This window comes from Pinus tabuliformis, chromosome 9, assembly GCF_031772625.1.
Source record: "Pinus tabuliformis cultivar Carrire ecotype Pingquan chromosome 9, CPIR1, whole genome shotgun sequence".
Lineage (NCBI taxonomy): Eukaryota > Viridiplantae > Streptophyta > Pinopsida > Pinales > Pinaceae > Pinus > Pinus tabuliformis.
The window spans coordinates 1,806,869,391-1,806,890,401 of NC_142307.1; the positions used below are offsets into that span (position 1 = coordinate 1,806,869,391).

Sequence of the window (21,011 nt, forward strand, 5' to 3'; positions counted from 1 at the left end):
AAAACAAATTCCATATCAACACATGTCATATTGGGCATGTGGTATTGATAAGCCATGGTATTGTCACGAGAACTATTTACAAGTTAAAAATTTCCATGATAAAGTAAGGTGAATTTTCTTAATTAAGAATATTATAACATGTTATTTAGCACTGAAAATATGGTCCAATGGTTAGATGGACATGTTTGGTGCATGCACATCTTGCGGTCCAATCTTGAATAAAACTATATATGCCTCAGAACTCTTTTTGATGAAAAACAAAAACATATTATTTAAAATTTATACCTATATTGATTCCTTTTATAATTTATAATAAATTTATAATTTAATTAATTTTTATAATTTTAAAAATGCAATGTTTTAAAGTTTATAATGTTTATAATACAACTTGAGTGGGCCTAATGGTTAAGAGAATGTGCTTCCTCCTGAGAGGTCAGAGGTTCAAAACTAGAGGGGGTAGAGTATGTATGCATGCGTAGACTTAGCACTCAAATCGATGTGACCTTAAAATTCGGTGATAATAATAATAATAATAATAATAATAATAGATGACTATAGAAAAATATGACTACTGTATGAGTGACCTTAAAATTGGATAATAATAATAATAATAATAATAATAATAGATGCCTATAGAAAAATATGACTACGCTACATTGTATGAGATGTTATGTTTTTACATAATCCAACCAAAATAATTTCATTCACTTAGCAGATGCCTATACAATGAGTGACCTTAAAATTGGATAATAATAATAATAATAGATGCCTATAGAAAAATATGACCACCCTACATTGTATGAGATGTTACGTTTTTACATAATCCAACCAAATTAATTTCATTCACTTAGCAGTGAAATCATTGTGACCTTAAAATTGGATAATAATAATAATAATTACTGCCTATAGAAATTTAATAAGAATATGCTACTTTGTATGAATGACCTTAAAATCAGATAATAATAATAATAATAATAATAATAATAATAATAATAATAGATGCCTATAGAAATTTAATATAACTATGCTACACTGTATGAGATGTTACATTTTTACATAATCTAATCAAAATAATTTCATTTCTTGTGGGATTCTAAGGGAGGTTTAACCTACCCATGATTTCTACATTATTGTATGAGATGTTACATTTTTACATAATCCAATCAAAATAATTTTATTTCTTGTGGGATTCTAACGGAGGTTTAACCAACCCATGATTTTTACATCCACGGGTTCCTTTATCCATGAACAAAAAGTCTCATACACCAAATTAGTGTTATTAGTGTTTGACTGACCTTAAAATTAGATAAAAATATGTATCACATGTTACGTTTTTACATAATTAAACCAAAACAATTTCATTTCTTCTGGAATTCTAACGGAGGTTTGACCAACCCATGATTTCTACGTCGGCACGGTAAGGATCGAGATTTAAAATTCGAGCCACTATTTAATAATAATGTGTCTCTACGGTCATATTATTAACATCTCTTCGATCTCCTGCTAGGAACTTTCATTTAGTGTGTGAAATAACTGCGAAATCTCAGCGCGGGAGCAAGATGAGCATGTGGAACTATGTCGAAGCTGTATAGAAGGCCACCAGTGTTACTCATTCCTGCGTGGGAAGCTTTACCGGTCCTCATGACATTAATCTCATTATTGCAAACTGCAGCAGAATTGAGATTCATCTTTTCACTCCAGAGGGTTTGCAACCATTGCAAGAGGTGCCCATCTACGGACGAATTGCAACATTCGAGCTTTTCCGGACTCATGGAAAGCTGCAGGATTCTCTTTTCCTTTCAACAGAAAAATATAAATTCTGCATTCTTCAATGGGACACGCAGGCTGGTGAAATTATTAGCAGGGCATTGGCAGATGTCTCAAATCGTATTGAGCGTCCCACAGAATGTGGGCAGATGCGTAGCATTGATCCAGACTGTAGGCTCATAGCACTCCACCTATATGTTGCCGCATTGAACGTTATGCCATTGGACAGCAAGGGAGAACTTGAAGAGTCTTTCAACATCAGTCCAGAGGAACTTCAAGTTTTAGATGTCAAGTTCTTATATGGTTGTCCAGACCCTACAATTGCTGTGTTATATGAAGATTATATAGGGAGAAGGCACCTCAAGACATATGTGGTGGATCTAAGAAACAGGGATTTGAAATTGGGGCCTTGGTTAGAGGTAAATTTGGATAGTAGTGTCGGTGGTGTTCTTGTCATTGGTGAGGAGACAATTTGTTATTGCAGTCCCTCTGTATACACACAAATCCCTGCCATACTCAACAGTGATCAAATTTGAAGGGCAGGTCTTAATTTCATTTAGAAGGGCACATATTCAGGTCGCACTTCTATAATGAAAAGCATAAAAAAAAAGAGTAATTCAATTGACAACAGTAAATTATTTTCAAATTTCTTTTTATTTTTTCACAGGAAAATGGTGGAACAACAACCCCATGGATGTTGTATACAAGGCAGGTCTGATATGAGCCACAGGAAAATGGTGGAACAACAACCCCATGGATGTTGTATATAAGGCAGGTCTGATATGAGCCACAACTAATATATCGAATGCATTTACCATTAATGGATAAAAAGGAGACCTATATTCCTGCTCCAATTTAGATAAGGATTAATTTTGTAGGAAATTTTTGTGACCAAAACGTTCAAGCCAATATACAAGTAGCTCAATCAAATTTAAGTTTATTGCATGAACGAAAAAATTTAGTAAAATTCTAAACAGGTTTAGGATTCAACAAACGAATGTACAAATGTGTATATGTTTTTGGTATCTCCTTTTTTAATATGAAAACATACCAGGAATTGGGAATCTGCAAACAAATCAAATCCAGTATGTTAGGAAGCTTGTTGAATGCGCTCCTCTCCAAGCATAAATCGTGCTTAAACCTTGCTTGAAAGTCGTTTGCTGAATGATGAATCTATGCTCCTCTCCAACTTAAATCATCATCAAACCTTGCTTTAGGCAACCTTCAAGCACAACCCAATGAAATTACAGACCTAATACATGGCCCATATTGACATCTAGTCGCTCTCAATTGAAACTACCAAATGTAATGGTATCAAGGGGTAGTTGTGACATAATAATTAATAAGAACTTCTATCATATGCACAATTAAAAAAAAACAACTCGAAAAGAAACTGTTGTTTTTGAAATGGGAACAACTGCCAAATGTAATGGTATCAAAAGGTAATTGTGACATAATAATTAACTAGCATTTGCATCAGATGTTGCAAAAGAAACGTCGTAAGGCATAAATTGAAGAACACAAATACAACACAAGATTACTTTGATAAATAATAAAAATATATTGACCACTCAAATCAATGCCCCATTAACTGGAACCACTTAGTAGACATATCTATCAACATTAGGATTATACACAATGATCAAGAAATTTCCCATATACAAACAACACCTTCCGCAACAACCTTTTGTCACGTCCACATTTTAAAAAATGCCTTGGAACATGATTGGAATCTCCCATATTGTCTTTTTCATTATGAAGATAAATCTTCCCTATTGCTATTTTCATCAAGAATATTGTTAGTTCATTGTTGTAAAGTGTTAGTGTGTTAAAATATACAAACAGCACGTTCCACAACAACCTTTTGTCACATCCACATTTTAAAAAATGCCTTGGAACGTGATTGGAATCTCCCATATTGCCTTTTTCATTACGCAGAAAATCCTTCGATCAAGTCTTGTGTAATGTGCAAGACTAATCTTTGTGGGGAAGTCACTGTTGTACACTATGATCCTTTAGAGCCTTTCAGGATTTTAGACTCTCTTTCAAAATGTTGGTATTTATATCGGGGCCTACCTTCTAAAGAGTGGTTGTTACCGACGGAGTCACAGATGAGGCTTTATTTAATGAGCAAGGAATATTTTCCCTCGTACTCCAACTTTAGAGTACAAGACACTAAAAAAATTATGCAGCTGAAAATGATCCATCTTCAAGATATTTTTCCTGTCAGTTACGAACAAAATGTTTAAAACCTCAGTTCTGCAAAGAACTCTGTTAAGCTGGAATGTAAGAGTTTGCCTTGTATTTGACAAGAGCTTGAGAAAAACTTCGCAGAGGAAATCGTTCAATAGGAGGGTTTCCTTTTCCCTTTTTCAGTTATATCTGTGATCATGAATTTCCGTTAACCCACAAGTTTCTTCGGATCAAGGTCTAATCCGTGAGTATTGAAAACCATTTTCAGCACAAATTCACCTTAACATAAGCAGGTTTCAGTCTTTTAACATACATCTCATAAGTCCTGACTAATGAGACAACCGACTAGGCTAAACTGCTGAAACCTATGTGATTCCATTCTAACTAACTTGAATGCATGCTGAGACGAATTGATTCAAGGTAAAATATTTGCAAAAACAATAGTTCCCAGAAGAAAAGGTTTCAAACATGTTGAAGAAAATAAATATGAAGAGATCGAAAAAACATAACTAATTCATATTGAAACGCCTGTCTGCTTAAAGTATTGCTTGCAAAGAAAAACCGAAGATGATTCGTCCTTTTAACTAAAAAGGAAAAAATCCTCCATTTGCTCATACAATGCAAATGTACCTATGCTGTTTGTTGAGAAATCGCTGCCATCCATGCTCTAAATGCCTTTAAAGAAGATAATCTTGGGGAGCAAATAAACAATAGCAGGGATATATGCCTTCAAGATTAAAATTGATGAACATGAAGATTGCACCGAGAGTCTTATTCTTTCTGGTGAAACACATCAGAGTGAATCTATTCCATTCACTCAAGTCGACTGGAGGAGGCCATGCCCTTGGTTCGATTCTCACAACAGAGGAATCCACTTTAGGGCATGGCGTAAAATGCCTCTTGCTCACATCCATAAGGAGCTTGGTACTGGCCAGAAGATCCACATTGACAGCCAGGCGATTGAAAAGGGAATCACCAGGCTTTGCCACGAGGCGGTGGCCAAATTCCTTCTGAAGCATGAGGGTGGCACTTCGAAACTTGGGCATGGTGGACAAAAGCTTGAAGATGAGCGGAGATGATATCTGGTAAGGTATATTGGCTACACATATGTCAAAAGTTGGCAAGTCTGTTCGTAGTATGTCCCCTCACACCAACTGTCCATAACAGAAAAGAAAAAGGAGATAGTCATATTAGAGAAGAGCAACTTTGATTTATCGTAATCCCAAAAATTAATAAGGTATCACCAAAGACAGCAATCACAAGGAACAAAAAAGGAATTTCAAGAGACAATTACGAAGACATCACAAGGGAACCTGCAAAGCACATAGCTTAGGCTAACCTTGCAGTAAACAGAATCTCTTTCCAGTGCATTTTCCTTGTAAATCTGGCAGAAATTTTGCCAGAATCTTGGAATTACAGGTTTGAATTGCATAAATTTAATACTGAGGTGCCCAATTGGACATAAGGGGGTAGGGAATCCATCTGCAACATCAAATTTGCAAAAAGAAGAAGTGTTTTATTGCCAAAATTGGCATTTTTCATTGCCAGACAGAAAGTGCAGTACGTTACAAGATTATGGCTTCCCAAAGCACACAGGTACTTCTAAGCATCATTAGATTGGAGAAAGGTAGTAACTGAAGAAAAGAAGGCTGCTATCACATAAGCATGAGGACTTCACCCCATAGCCAGTTTTCATCGCATAGGCATGAGAAATTCACCCTAAACCCAGTTTTCAGATTGGCAAAGATTTGAAAAAGTTTTAATGTATGTGGTATTTCACAAATAAACCTTCTTCAGTATTGTTGTCAATGTAGGATTTTTTTTTGGTTGATGTTTCCAGTTTACAAATGCAGCAAGCGCACCCTTCTCCATTATGGGATTATCACGATGAACTGAAGTCAGGTCATGCAGAAAGCATGCCCATTTCCATTATGTGAATATCACAACGAACTATAGCAGGCTGACAACAGATATTCGAAAACATATGTCTCAGTGATTGTGGCAGAAGACCTACACCTTGCCCCATCCACATGGAGCCGGAGCCTGAGCCGCTGCTTACACAGGTGCATAGAAGCAACAGCTCATGAAGGGAAAACATGTCTCTGAGGATTTGAAACTTGGGGTGGGCATGAAGAGTCACAATCCATGTGGAATTGACATATTGTTAATGAGGTAAATAAGGTGAATGAATGTAAAAACAAGATGCAAAGGAAATTGGAACTCACCTCCAATCTCTGAGCCATTTCGGTCCCCTTTATGCGTTTGTGAACTACTTCGATCATCCGGGATCGATCTCGACTGCGATGACTCTGTGGGCGGCCTGCAGCAACTCTAGGGTTAGATTTCCAGTACCCGGGCCGATTTCCAGGACGGTATCGCTTTCTCTCATGTCCGTTTTCTCAACGATGGATTTGAGAACACCGGGATTTGTGAGAATGTGGGATTTGTGAGAATGTGGGATTTGTGAGAATGTGCTGCCTGCTCAGTACAGCCTTCGGATCAATCAACTCCACCCACAGACAGTACAAGAAAAGCCCGCCAACAGGGTTAGTGGGATGCATGTAGCACTAGAGAGCCCGGTTCAGCTGCCCTGATGAAACTATTCGATCTGCCAAATGAAACGCCCAAATCGTTTGGGCAACCCTTTTGAATCAACGATCAACGGCTGAAATTGTTGCAATCGTCTAACATATAATCGTGTGGCTTACACGATGACAGGTAAGCAGAGAGGGGAGTTGATTTCAGAGGGAAACGCCTTACGGCGTAATAAGAACTTGCATCATATGCACAATTAGAAAAAACAACTCAAAAGGAAACTGTTGTTTTTCAAATGGGAGTTTCTAAAATGGGACTTAAGTTTTAACATGAAAAGAAATTTACAAATTCAACATTCCTAAAATTCTAATTTTTTCATTCCTAAAATTCTAATTTCAGGAAAAATGAAATTTAAAAAAAAATTGACAATTTGACAGCACTTCTTAAAAAATTTTAAGATATTATTCCAATTTTTTTTTTAAATGACAAAAATCAATTTTTAAATTTTTTTTGACTGGTAAAATTTTCTTCTTACTTCTCTGACTTGCCAGAGACCCTTTGAAGGGCTCTGACGTGTTCAATTTTGATCACTGAGACTCAACTCTATGACTATCACTTATGCTTATGGTAGAGTTGATCCGGATGGTTCTCGATACCTTCTAGGTGATCTCTCAGGGTTTCTTCATTTGCTTGTCATCATACGTGAAGGGAGAAGGGTTACTAGTCTCAGGCTAGAACTTTTAGGAGAGACATCTGTTGCTTCAACAATTTCTTATTTAGATAGTGGACATGTGTATATAGGGTCGAGATATGGAGATTCACAAATTATTAAATTGCATCAGCATCCAGATGTTTGAGGCTCACATGTAGATGTTTTGGAAAGATTTGTAAACAGTGGTCCTATAACAAACTTCTGTGTTGTAGATGAGGGTCAAGCACACGGCCAAATTGTTACCTTTTCTGGAGCATTTAAGGATGGTTCCCTTCGTATAATCCGTAGTGGGATTGGAATCAACAACCACGCATCAGTAAAGCTTCAGGGCATAAAGGGAATTTGGTCATACTTCTCTGGTTGTCAGCTTCGTTACTGAGACTCGTCTGCTTGAAATGAATTGATCGGAGTATGAGCTGGAAGAAACATATATTGAAGGATTGATCTCTAATGCTCACTCCTTATTTTGCCAATATGCTATTCATGACCAACTTGTTCAGGTGACGGACAGTTCTGTGAGGTTAGTGGGAGCACTGTCTCGAAAGCTATTGACTGAATGGAGAGTACCCCCTGGATTTTCTACAATTGTAGACACAACTAATGCTACTTAGGTTATTTTTGCCACTAGAACGGGTAATCTTGTCTACCTGGAAACTGGAGAGGGCTCCCTAACAGAGGTGAAACATTTGGCCATTGAGTTTGATGTATCATGCCTCAATATAAATCCTATTGGTGATGATCCTCTGCGTACTGAATGGGCAGTTGTTGGTCTCTGGAAAGACTATAGCATTAGGGTTTACTCTCTACCCCATCTGAAATTGATTACAAGATTGAAGGTTGGATAAAATGTGCACCCTCGGTCTAGTCTTCTCTGTAGATTGGAAGGGATTTGTTACTTTCTATGTGGTCTTGGGGATGGGCACTTATTTAACTTTATATTAGATATGAGCATTGGGGAATTATCTGATAAAAAGTAGATTTAGTTGGGCACGAAAGCTATCAGTCTTCACACTTTTTGTTCTAAGAATTCAACGCATGTTTTTGCAGCATCAGACAGGGCCACAGTGATTTACAGTAACAAGAGGAAATTGCTCTACACAAATGTGAATCAGAATGAAGTTAATCACATGTGTTCATTCAGTTCAGAGGCATTTCCTAGTGGCCTTGCCATTGCAAATGAAGAGATGCTTACTATTGGGTCAATAGATGAGATTTAGAAACTTCACATTCGTACAATTTGTTGGAAGTTTGACAATTAATTATGTAAATTTGGGTAAAATGTAATAGTTATTAACGAGTTAGTTTTATACCGAAACATCGGTTATGTAACTGAGGAGGCTCATATAAAACTGATGAATGCCCTAACTATTGGATGGAGAATCATTTTATTGATCAAATAGAGAGATTCCAATCCCTTGCCCTGTGGATGTTTCTTTGACACTCTGTTAGGGTTTAACCATCTAAATTATGAGTTATTTCTTGAGAAGTTGTATTCATTTTCCTATCAGTTACATTTCTTTCTTGGTTAAATTAACCTATTTAAACTACAAATGGTATCAGAGCGAGGTTAGTTGAGTTGAATGTCTTGGAGAAATCGGAGCTGTGAGTGTTGTGTGTTAAAAGACTAGAACCTCTTCCAGATCACGTTGCTTTATATTGCCAAAGGCTGAGGAAGAGGAGCGTGGAAGCGTGGAACGAGGAGGAGTCTGGAACGGTATGAAAGGAATCTACGTGTGAAGACCAAAGCCATCTTCTCTTTGCATGGACCAGAGCAATTTGCGTTGGACCAGAGGTGAAGACCAGAGCTATCTGCGTGAATACCAAACCCTCTACCCTCTGCATGTATTCTCCACATGAGGAGGAAGCCGTGGAGCTTTTGCTGGCTTGGAGGGTTGCGTGCTTGAGAATACCTCTGCGTGCAAGAGCTGTTGAAACCTTTGCGTGCTAGAGCAGAGAGGAAGAACCGTTGAAGTGCGCGCTGCCATGAAGTGTGCGGGTTGTCTATGTGTGGAATGTGCCAGAGCCTACAAGGAAGTGTGTTGCCTTTGTGTGCTGTCATAGCAGTCAAGGAGGCGCTCCAGAGCTTGGCTTGCTTGTTTCCAGAGGATTTTGATCAACAGATATGGATCCGGGTATTTTTTTTTAAATAATTTGAGAGAAATTTTTTTCCAGGAAATTTTTTCCAGATATTTGTTCAAATTTGGAGGAAGAAAAACAAAGGGATTTGTTCAAATTTGGAGGAAATAAAATCATAGGGTTTTTCATTAAAATTTGAAGGAAAGAAAAACAAAGGATTTTCATTAATTTGAAGGAAATAATTAAAAAAAAATAGTTGAAGGGTTTCTTTGTTTGAAAAAATGGGGATTTTTTTTTTCCAAATTTTTTTTGAAGAAAGGGAAACAAAAAAAATAAACCCTAGTTTAAAGACTGAAACCCTAGGAGGAAAAAAATGGCCAAGATGTCAAATGCAAAATTCGAGGTGGATAAATTCACTGGCAAGAGAAATTTTGCTCTTTGGAAACTGAAATTTAGGGATTTACTGGTGCAACAAGGGTTGCACAAGGCATTGGACGGGGTAAATAAGAAACCTGCAAGCATGACTGATTTGGACTAGGAGGACTTGGATGCCCGAGCTCTCAGTACCATCAGGTTATGCTTGGCGGATGAAGTTCTCTTCAACATTGTTGAAGAGAGTACAGCTTCAGGTTTATGGGAAAAACTGGAAAAACTATATATGACAAAGTCGTTAACCAATAGAATTTATCTGAAGTCATTGAATGAAGGAGGGTTCAAAAGTTGCAGAACATTTTAATGTTTTTAATACATTTATATGCCAATTAATAGATATGGAAGTTAAAATTCAGGAAGAAGACAAAACTATAACCTTGTTGTGTTCTCTACCCGAATCATGGGATCACTTTGTAACTTCAATCGGCGTGAGTACCGTTGATTCTTTGAAATTTGATTCAGTTGTGGGAGCTCTCTTGTCTAAAGAAGTACGAAGGAAATCCAGTAATGCAATAGCTGCATCAGAATACATGGTAGCTAGAGGACGGTCAAAGGAAAGAGGAGAAAAAACAAGGGGGTCTTCCAGGTCTAAATTAAAGGGAAAGAAGTCTAAGGCAAAATGTTGGCACTACAATAAAATTGGACACCTGAAGAAAGACTGTTGGAAATGACAAGAGTCTGATAACTCGAAGAAGGAAGAAAATCAGGTTGATTCGGGTATGATAGACGAAGTTTTATCTGCTGAAGAATTATGTATCATAGATGAAACTTCATGTAATGTCTCTGAGGGTGTTGAAAGCTAGCTGTTAGACTTTGGTGCTTCTCATCACATGTGTCCACACAAAAATTGGTTTACTTCATATGAAAATGTAAATGGTAGTTCTGTGTTTATGGGTAATAATGTATCATGTCAGACTGTTGGGATGGGAAATATCAGGATTAAAATGTATGATAACACAGTTAGAACATTAACTAGTGTTAGACATGTACCTGATTTGAAGAAAAAATTGATTTCTTTGGGAGTGTTGGATTCAGATGGTTATAAGTTTACAGGTCAGAATGGCGTGCTGAAAGTCTTTAAAGGTGCCCTAGTTGTTATGAAAGCATAAAAGGTTGGAAATCTTTACAGACTCAAAGGAAGTACTCAGATTAGTGAAGCAACGATTGTGTCAGAAAAAGAAGAAGTAGGTACTCACCTATGGCATCAACGATTGGGTCACATGAGCAAGATAGGTCTTCAGATATAGCATAAATCCCTTCCTGATCTGAAATCTTTGAAGTTGGATTTCTATAAACATTGTGTGTATGGAAAACAGTGTAAACAGAGATTTAAAACTGGAAATCGTAATAGTAAAGATATTTTAGACTATATTCACTCTGATCTATGGGGACCATCTCTTGTTGTATCATATGGAGGTGCTCTATATTTTTTTAACTTTTATTGATGATTTCTCCCGTAAAGTTTGGGTCTTTATGCTAAAAAAGAAAGCTGATGTATTCAATGTCTTTAAACAATTTAAAGCAATGGTAGAGAAAAGAACGGGAAAATCAATTAAATGTTTAAGAACTGACAATGGTGGTGAATTTACTTCAATAGAATTTGAACAATACTATAAGGATGAAGGAATTGTTAGACACAAAACTGCTGTTTATACTCACCAAAATGGTGTTGTTGAACGTATGAATCAGACTCTTATGGAAAGAGCCAGAAGTATGATCAGCAATGCTAACTTGCAAAAGGAGTTGTGGGCAGATGCAGTATCCACTGCTTGTTATTTAGTTAATAGATCACCTTTAGTAGCCATTAATTGTAAAATTCCTGAAGAGGTTTGGACAGTTCAGTCTTGTGGTTATTCACATATAAGGATATTTGGATGTGATGCTTATTCTCTTATTCCTAAAATTCAATGTTTAGAATTAGATCCAAAATCGAAATGTTATGTCTTTGTTGGGTGTGACTATGCAATGAAAGGATACAGGTTGTGGGATCCTAAAGTGCGGAGGATAGTCATTAGTAGAGATGTAACATTTGATGAATCTTCTTTTTTAAAATCAAATGGTGAAATAATTGAATAGGAACAGGTATCGCCAAATCAACAAGTTCAGTTGGAGGCTAGATTTTTTGGTGACAGTCAAAAGGAAGAAGGAGCTTCTCGAGAAAAGGGTGTTGAAGATATAAAGGAAACTGTTGAAGTTTCTGAACCAGTTCAAGTTTCTGAACCAGTTCAGCAACCAGTAACTCTAAGAAGGTCTACAAGGGAAAGAAAAACTCCCAAATGGTATGACTATTCTGCTCCATCTTTTGCTTTGATTACTGAAGATGGGGAACCTTCTCGTTATTAGGAAGCAATTGATGATACAGATAGCGAAAAATGGAAAACGACCATGGAAGAAGAAATGGATTCCTTAGCCAAGAACAATACCTGGGATCTTGTAGAACTTCTTGAAGGGAGAAGTGTTGTTGGATGCAAATGGGTCTTCAAACTAAAATGGAAAGTTGATGGAAGTATCGAAAGTTATAAGGCAAGACTGGTAGCAAAAGGGTATTCTCAGGTTGAAAGTATCGACTTTCATGAGATTTTTTCACCAGTTGTAAAACTTATTTTTTATTTGCACTGTGTTGGCACTAACTGCATTACTTAACCTTGAGTTAGAATAGTTAGATGTTAAAACAACTTTTCTACATCGTGATTTAAATGAAGAGTTATATATGGAACAACCAGAAGGTTTTGTACAAGGTCGCAACAGAAGATTAGTTTGCAAGCTTCGGGAATCATTGTATGGTCTGAGGCAGTCTCCTAGACAATGGTACAATAAGTTTGATTCCTTCATGGTGAGCCAGAACTTTATAAGAAGTGAGTATGGTCATTTTGTATACTTCAAGAGTTTCAAGGGCATATTCATTATCTTACCTTTGTATGTTGACGATATGCTTATTGCAAGAAAAAGCATGGAAGATATCAACAGGTTAAAGGCTCAGCATTCTAGGACATTTGATATGAAGGATCTTGGAGCAACAAAACATATCTTAGGCATGGAGATACACAGAGACAGGAAAAATTGTAAGCTTTTTTTATCATAGCAGAAGTATGTGGAGAAAGTACTTGAAAAGTTCTGTATGAATAATGTGAAACCTGATAATGTTCCATTAGCTTCCCATTTTAAGCTTTCTTCAGTTTTGAGTCCTAGAACTGATGAAGAAAAGCAGTATATGTCTCATGTACCATATGCAAATGTTGTAGGAAACTTAATGTATGCGATGGTATCTACAAGACCTGACATTTCACATGCAGTTGGAGTTGTCAACAAGTTCATGGCAAATCCAGGTGAAGAACATTGACGAGCAGTGAAATGGGTGCTTCGATATTTAAGAGGCACAAGTGATCATTGCATCATCTTTAATGGTAGTGAAGGATCAGTCTGCGGATATGTAGATGCTGATTATGCAAGTGATTTGGACAAAAGAAGATCTACTATAGGTTATGTCTTTACTCTTGCAGGTGGAGCAGCTAGTTGGATGTCAAAGCTTCAAGAAACCGTTGTGTTGTCCACTACCGAAGCAGAATATATAGCTGCTTCAGATGCTAGTAAAGAATCAATATGGTTAAAGGATCTACTTGATGAGATTGGAAGGACGCAGGAGAAAGAGAATATACTTTATGACAGTAAAAGTGCTATTCACTTGGCTAAAAATCCTGCTTATTATAGTAGAACCAAGCACATTGATGTAAGGTATCATTTTTTGAGACATGTGATCGATGGCAGAAAAGTAGCTCTTAAAAAGGTCCACATGCGAGAGAATTTTGCAGACATATTCACAAAGCCAGTTACAGTAGAGAAGCTACGATGGTGTTTAGCTTCTCTTGGCTTGCAGAAAAGATGATGAATGGGCATGGGCAAGGGATTAGGAAATTGTTGTCAAGGTGGAGTTTGTTGGAAGTTTGACAACTAATTATGTAAATTTGGGTAAAATGTATTAGTTATTAACAAGTTATTTTTATACCGAAACATCGTTTATGTAACTGAGGAGGCTCATATAAAACTGATGAATGCCCTAACTATTGGATGGAGAATCATTTATTGATTGAATAGAGAGATTCCAATCCCTTGCCTCATGGATGTTTCCTTGACACTCTGTCAGGGTTTTACCACGTAAATCCTGAGTTATTTCTTGTGAGGTTGTATTCAGTTTCCTGTTAGCTACATTTCTTTCTTGGTTAAATTAACCTATTTAAACTACACAATTTCACATGGAGAACATCATTGTTGAATTTGGCATCAGGAGCAGTCTTGCACATTTGCAGTCTGAAATATTCTGCTGATTCAGATATGCATTTTGTGCGACTATAAGATGATCAAACATTTGATATTATTTCATGATTCCCACTTGAAGTTTATGAATATGTGACTGAGGAAAACCCTTCTATTACCCACAGTATGCATATTGAAATGCATAAACCATTTTTCCCTAGGAATTAATATGACCTACCGGGTCAAATCTTCATTAGATAATGGTTAAGGTCCCTTTTATTAATTCTCGACGGAATGATTTATCAACCACTGGAAACAATTCCATAAACTAACTACATTTCATGCCCTTCATCAATCCTTTCAATTGGGACTTTGTTTAACCCTCATAACCTTCACAAATAACTTTAATGAACGCATTGTTAAACCTTAATTCCTGCACATATAACTAAACCCCATAAACCTTTATTAACTTTGGGTCATACACAGGCTTAACCCACAAATCAACTATCGGTGCTTTAATACTATTATAAACCTTTTATAATAGAATCCACATAAAACATATATAAACCATACCTTTTCTTGATTCCTCTTCCTTAGCACGTTTCTCGAGACTTATCTTTATCGCAATCACAATCTCGTAGATCCACTAACATTCCTTCCTCCTTTCTACCCGATATGCGATAACACAACCCAGATTCCAAATATCATAAACTGCATCCATACTTTCTTGGGTCCGCTCACATTGCATATCGCAATACCACTCATAGCAGTTGCTAAGGGCCCAATACATTACCATGGGATATTTGCGACGTGATCAAATCTTCAATCACATCAGATATCGCATATCGCACATCCTTGTGGCCCAAGGTTCATTCCTCATAATCAAAACATTGCGATGCGATATTTAACAAAAGTCCTCCACCATTGATTTGAGCACCCAATCCAATGATTAACAATAAGATCACATTTCGCAATCGCAACTCGCTTGCGGCCGGGTTTTGCCCACTACTATAATATGTTGTGATGCGACACAACTTCCTCCCTTTGCTGCGACTTAATTCTGGGCATTGATCTTCCAAATCTGATGACTCCTGTACACTAACACTTCATTTCTTTGTTCATCTCTTTATTTGGGTTATATGCCATTCTTCAATGGTTCACTGTGGTTTCGGTTATTTCAATGGTTCCCGTCCTTCCACTGTTTCGCTGCGCAACTCCTCCTGAGCTTAACTCTATGTGTTTCTTTGATCAAGATCGCTCCAAACCATTACTTGGGTTCTTCGAATGGATTCAACGATCCATTACGTTCCTCTGTATTATTCTTCTCCTCTGTGTATTCGCCTGGACTTTGCCTGCACACATATGTTATACAGAATACTCTGATTCATACATAACTTTAACATTTGATATTCAAATCACACATTTACACACTTTGGAATTAAATCTCTGTATATGTACATACAACCAATAATTACATAACAATACTCTCTGTCCCTCTTTGGCCTGATCTTCTAATTACAATGCCTCTAATTTACAAGCTTCCTGTAGGCTTACAGTCACACTCCAGTTATCTAACTTGTTATCTATCTAACCTATCTAACCAACCTCTGTCTATGCCTTTTTGGCTTGCATTTATACAAAAGGATTCTAAAACCATTTCCTGGTTTAGATCAATAAGCTTCTCAACAAAATCCTAAAATATCTTCCTTATCCCTAAGGATTCTCTCAAATCCAAAAAATCATGAACTAACTCCTAATCTAAGTTTTACAATTAATTCTCAAATCCTTCAATCTCTCAACTATCCTAAATCTCTCATATTCTCCTATATTTGAGAATATTTACAAATATGCCTCACTATATTCAATTAAATCCTATTCTAGCTTCTCTCATTAAAATCACTCAAAATTCTTAATAATTACGTTAACTCAATACTTAGGAAACCAACTTCCATGAAACACAAGACCCCCTATGTCTACTAAAATACAATGATAATGTTGAGCTGAATGCTCCTGCATCAAAATGGATGCTCAATACTAAGTTGTTCATTTACAAATGACAAAAATGTCTACTATTGTGTGGGGACAACTTATGTGTTGCTTGAGGAGTCTGAATCTAGCAAAGGCTGAATTCTGGTCTTTTTGGTTGAAGATGGGAAATTGAAACTTGTGACTAAGAGGGAAACAAAGGGAGTTGTATATAATTTGAATGCATTTAATGGAAAGTTGCTTGCTGGTGTCAACTAGAAGATTCAGTTGTATAAATGGATGCCCATTGACGATTCTTCACAAGGGTTGCAGTGTGAATGTGAATATCTTGGTCATACAGTTGCACTCTATGTTCAGACTCGTGGAGATTTTATCATTGTCGGGGATTTGATAAAATCTATTTCTTTGTTGTTATACAGGCCCGAGGAACGAGCTATCGAAGAGAGGGCTCGTGATTTCAATCCAAATTGGATGACCTCTGTTACAATTCTGGATAACGATATATACCTAGGAGCAGAGCATAATTTCAATCTTTTTACAGTGATGAGAAAGAGCAATGCTACAAGTGAAATAGAGGGGGAAAAATTGGAAGTTGTCGGGGAATACCACCTCGGGGATATTGTTAACCGATTTAGGCGTGGATCTCTTGTCATGTGTGTACCAGATTCAAAATCCAACAAGATCCCTACAGTTATATTTGCAACAGTAAATGGGGCTATTGGTGTGATCGCATCTCTACCTGAGGAGCAATACCAATTTCTTGAAAAGTTGCAAATGAATCTTGTGAAGGTGATCAAAGGAGTAGGGGGCTTGAACCACGAGGAATGGCGGTCATTTACCAACAAAATGAGGAATACTAATGCAAGAAGGTTCTTGTATGATGATCTGATTGATTCATTCCTTGATATCAGACGAAATAGGATGGAGGAAATTGGAGCTGCAATGGGTGTTACAGTAGAGGAGCTATGTGATAGGGTGGAAGAGCTGAACAAGTTACATTGATACAAAGATAATTTACGAACATCGAGGCATCTAGTTTTGTCTGGGTATATTGTATAGTGCTCACAGGTGAAAATTTAAAAGTATATATTACATTATAATTTATTGAAACATTAAACAAGGTCGCATAGCTAGCTTTTCTTGTCGCTTAGTTTAATTATTGAACTTTGAAATGTATGAACCAAATACCACATTTGAACAAGGGCTACATTGCTCGTAATAATTGAAAAGGCTTATTATATATGTCTAGCATTCAATTTTTTTAGTGTCTATTATAGTTTAACAATAGTAGTTAAATTTTATTATTTTTTATTATATATAAATATATTTATTAAAAATCTAATTGGTTAAGTTCAACAAACTATATGAGCTAGTATACAAATCTCTTTTATTGGACTTGAATTTGAGAAAAAAATACGAAAATTCACCATATCACAACCTGAAGCCCTAAAAATGCATTGTGTACTATGGTTGCCTGGTCAAAACTACATTTGACATGGGACAAGCCGCCATAAAGATATGAAAGGATATCAAAGACCTAGTTTTTAGGAAAAGGAAAAGTATTAAAAAAGAGCATTTATTGTATGATTTGATTAGGCAAAATCTAAATCTCTCGTCAATTTTATAGAAACACATAACAACAATTTCTGATAAAAGTTTTCGGATTTGCATTACTCAAACCTGGCCATTAATGGAAATGGGGAAAACTAGTGTCACACCCACTTATTATTATTTAATTTGGTTAAATGAGAACCTAATCATTTATTATAAACAATAAGAGTTTTTTAACTAAAAACCGAAAGTGCTACTGTGAGGCGAGGACTTGTCTGAAAATTCTACATTTGTATCAGCGAGGTGGATCGACTTTAATTTTTCATATAAACAAATTTACACATTCATTTTTATTATAAAGAAGAATAACTCGTAATTAAAGAAATATTCAAAAAAAACCTATGCTTAATTTTTAAAGCACAATGTCTCACAAATAATAGTGTTTCAAGAATACGAAATTTACCATTTGGAAGCGAGCCCGCGCCAATCACTCTGAGAGACATATATCTACAATAACATGTACGATTCATGGATGTCATTTCTAAGAGGGGAGCCTCTCCAAAAAAAATATATATATATGCTGCTAAAAGTTAATAGAGAAGACGTTCTGACCACTGAATCAACCTAAGCCGAACATATTTACACCTGGCAATCCCCCATTATATGTTCTTTCAGAAGGGAAAATACATGTATGGTTTATGGCTGTCATTTTCAAAAGGGGAACTCATGCCGAATATGAGAAGCTTAAAAAAAGGCATACACTGATAAAAGTATTTTTTATATCGATAAAATTTAACCGAGAAGGAGATTTGACCAGTAAATCAATCTGAACGGAACATATTTACAGCTGGTACTCTCAGTTTGGAAATAATAAAGGAATATGAATAGTTGACATGTTAATGAATTTCACGAGCTCACATGCTCGGATGACATAAGGATCTGTTCACACTGAATCTCACATCGACTGAAGAAGGGGCAATAAATTAGCCCAGCACTCAAAAGAATTCAGAGTAGTACGCCAGCTTGACGCGCTGCGCGTTGGGGAGGCCATTAGGTCACTGTAGCTCGAGTCAACCGTACGCCGACAAAGTACAATGTAATCATGATTTAATAAGAGGAGGCTTGACACAACCAATCATCGTTTAAAAAAATGAATTTAAAATAATTCAATAAAATAATTTATTTTTAAATATAAAGTTAACATTATACTTGATCAAAGTAGAAAAATTAACTTTCAATGCATTTGTGAATGCGTTATATCCTGCCACGACAAGAATAATAAGTGAACTGAGTTATACTGAGAGGAGCCACAAATAGTTGACACTTCTAAAATTTTCTGTAATGTAAATTCATTTTGATAGAAATGTGACATTTCTATCTATGAGTGTATATCAACCACATTAAATTAGATGGTTGTGTTAGTTGATAATTGATGTATGTGGTCGATTTGTTGACTATGGTTGAAGAAGGTTGACTATTTGTTCATTATGGTTGACAAGGTTGATTGAAGCTAAAAAGGGTTAGGAAAAGTTGACCATGCTCAACCATCAATGTAAGAATGTATTAATGTTGATGCTACATTAATGTTAATGTCAATGTTACATTAGTTGATAATTGTTTACCATTGTTTACCATGGTTGATATTACATTAATCTTAGTGCTAACATTGATATTACATGAATGGTTAAAGTGGGTTGACAATGTTGACCATGGTCGGCCCTAGTTGACCATGATTACTAATAATTATGATGGTTGACCTTAGTCGATCATGAATAAAATTATTACCATGGTTAACCAAAGATTAAGGGGAAGATTATGGTTGATCTTGATTCACCATGGTTGACTAATGGTAGAAATTGTTGATTGTGGATGAAAATGGTTGACTGAGTTTGACCATCATCAACCATAAATATAACAATGTATTTATGATACATTAGTCTAACAATGTAACATTAATGTTATCAATTGTTATGTTATTACATTACTTTTGACCATGGTTGGTGTTAGATTAATGTTACATTAATTTTACAAAACGGGTTTCACTAATGGTTGAAGAGGGTTGATGAGGTTGACCATTGTTGAAGAGGGTTGACCAAGTACATTGTTGTTGACTTTGTTGTTTTTCATTCACTATGGTTAACCATGGATGGATATGTTAAACAATTTTGGAGAATATGATTGACCTACTTAAATATGGTAGACCAAGATAACTATAGTTCACAAGCACTATCATTGGTTTTGATTGTCATATTGCAACATGGATGTTCAATGCATTGTAATGTCACTATTTTGGTTTATCAAAATAGTGACATCAACATTTGTTTGTCACATTATGATGTCAATGTTTTTATCGCCATATTGTAATAAATATATTTCTTTGATGCATGTAATATAATTTTTTTGGTTTCTCAAAATACAATATTAATTTTTGTTCATCAAATTGCAACATCGATTTACATTCAACACATAGTGACAACAACATTTGTTTGTCACTTATAACGTCAATGTCTTTATTGTTACATTGTAGCATATCATTTTATTTGTCACATTGTGATGTCAAATTTTAGTTTTTGTCATTAGTGTTGAAGTATATATATATATATATTACTTTATTTCAACATTGAACTTTATTAATTACTAAATGTTATTTGGGCAATTATTTAACTAAATATTACTATGCTTTACCATGTTTATTGTTGCTAATGCTTTTTTTTATCATAGCTAACCAAGTTTGAAGATGGGAGAACATGACTGATCTACTAGATTATGGTTGACTAAGGTTGACCAAAATGACTACTCAATTTGTGTTTGTTACATTGTGACATTGATTTATATTTGACACAAAATGACATAAATATTATTTGTCATTAAATTAAAATTTCTATTTTCCATTTTATTAATGTATATTCTTTTCTATTTTATCTAGTTTTGAATTGTAATATCAACGTTGGTTTCTCACATAAATAATTAAAAAAACACATTTATATTTATTTCAATTTTCATTCTTTAAACACCAAATTTGTATATCTAAATATTTAACTCTATAACATGACTGAACTTAGATATTGATTATTATATTTAAAAACAAATATCTATATATATATTCATAACATTTTAGACTCTATTAAAATTTAATTATACAAAACTTACTATTATTAAATTTATTATGAACATAAACTTATAAAATTTTATAAATACAACAAAAACACATTTATATTTTATAGTTATTTAATAATTATTTAAAATTTATAAATAAAAAGAACACATTTAAATTGTGTAGTTATTCCATAATTATTTAAAGTTCACAATGAAAATATATGAATTATTTTAATTTTAAGTTATTACATATTTTGTTAATATTATTACTTTGCAATCTAAACAGTCAATCTCAATCATAATATTACATCATTAATTAAATTAATTAATTAAAAAAATTTATACAATTATTTTTAAAAAAAAGTTGTAATATAAAATTGATTTACTATGAAATACATGCATAACAACTTCA

General features: G+C 35.2%; 2 pseudogenes; one reads left to right on the top strand and one right to left on the bottom strand.

The window, feature by feature from the left end:
• Window positions 1–1,559: 1,559 nt before the first annotated feature.
• LOC149155991 (DNA damage-binding protein 1a-like) lies at window positions 1,560–16,954 on the top strand (annotated as a pseudogene).
• LOC149155992 (ribosomal RNA small subunit methyltransferase, mitochondrial-like) lies at window positions 3,648–6,521 on the bottom strand (annotated as a pseudogene).
• Window positions 16,955–21,011: the final 4,057 nt, after the last annotated feature.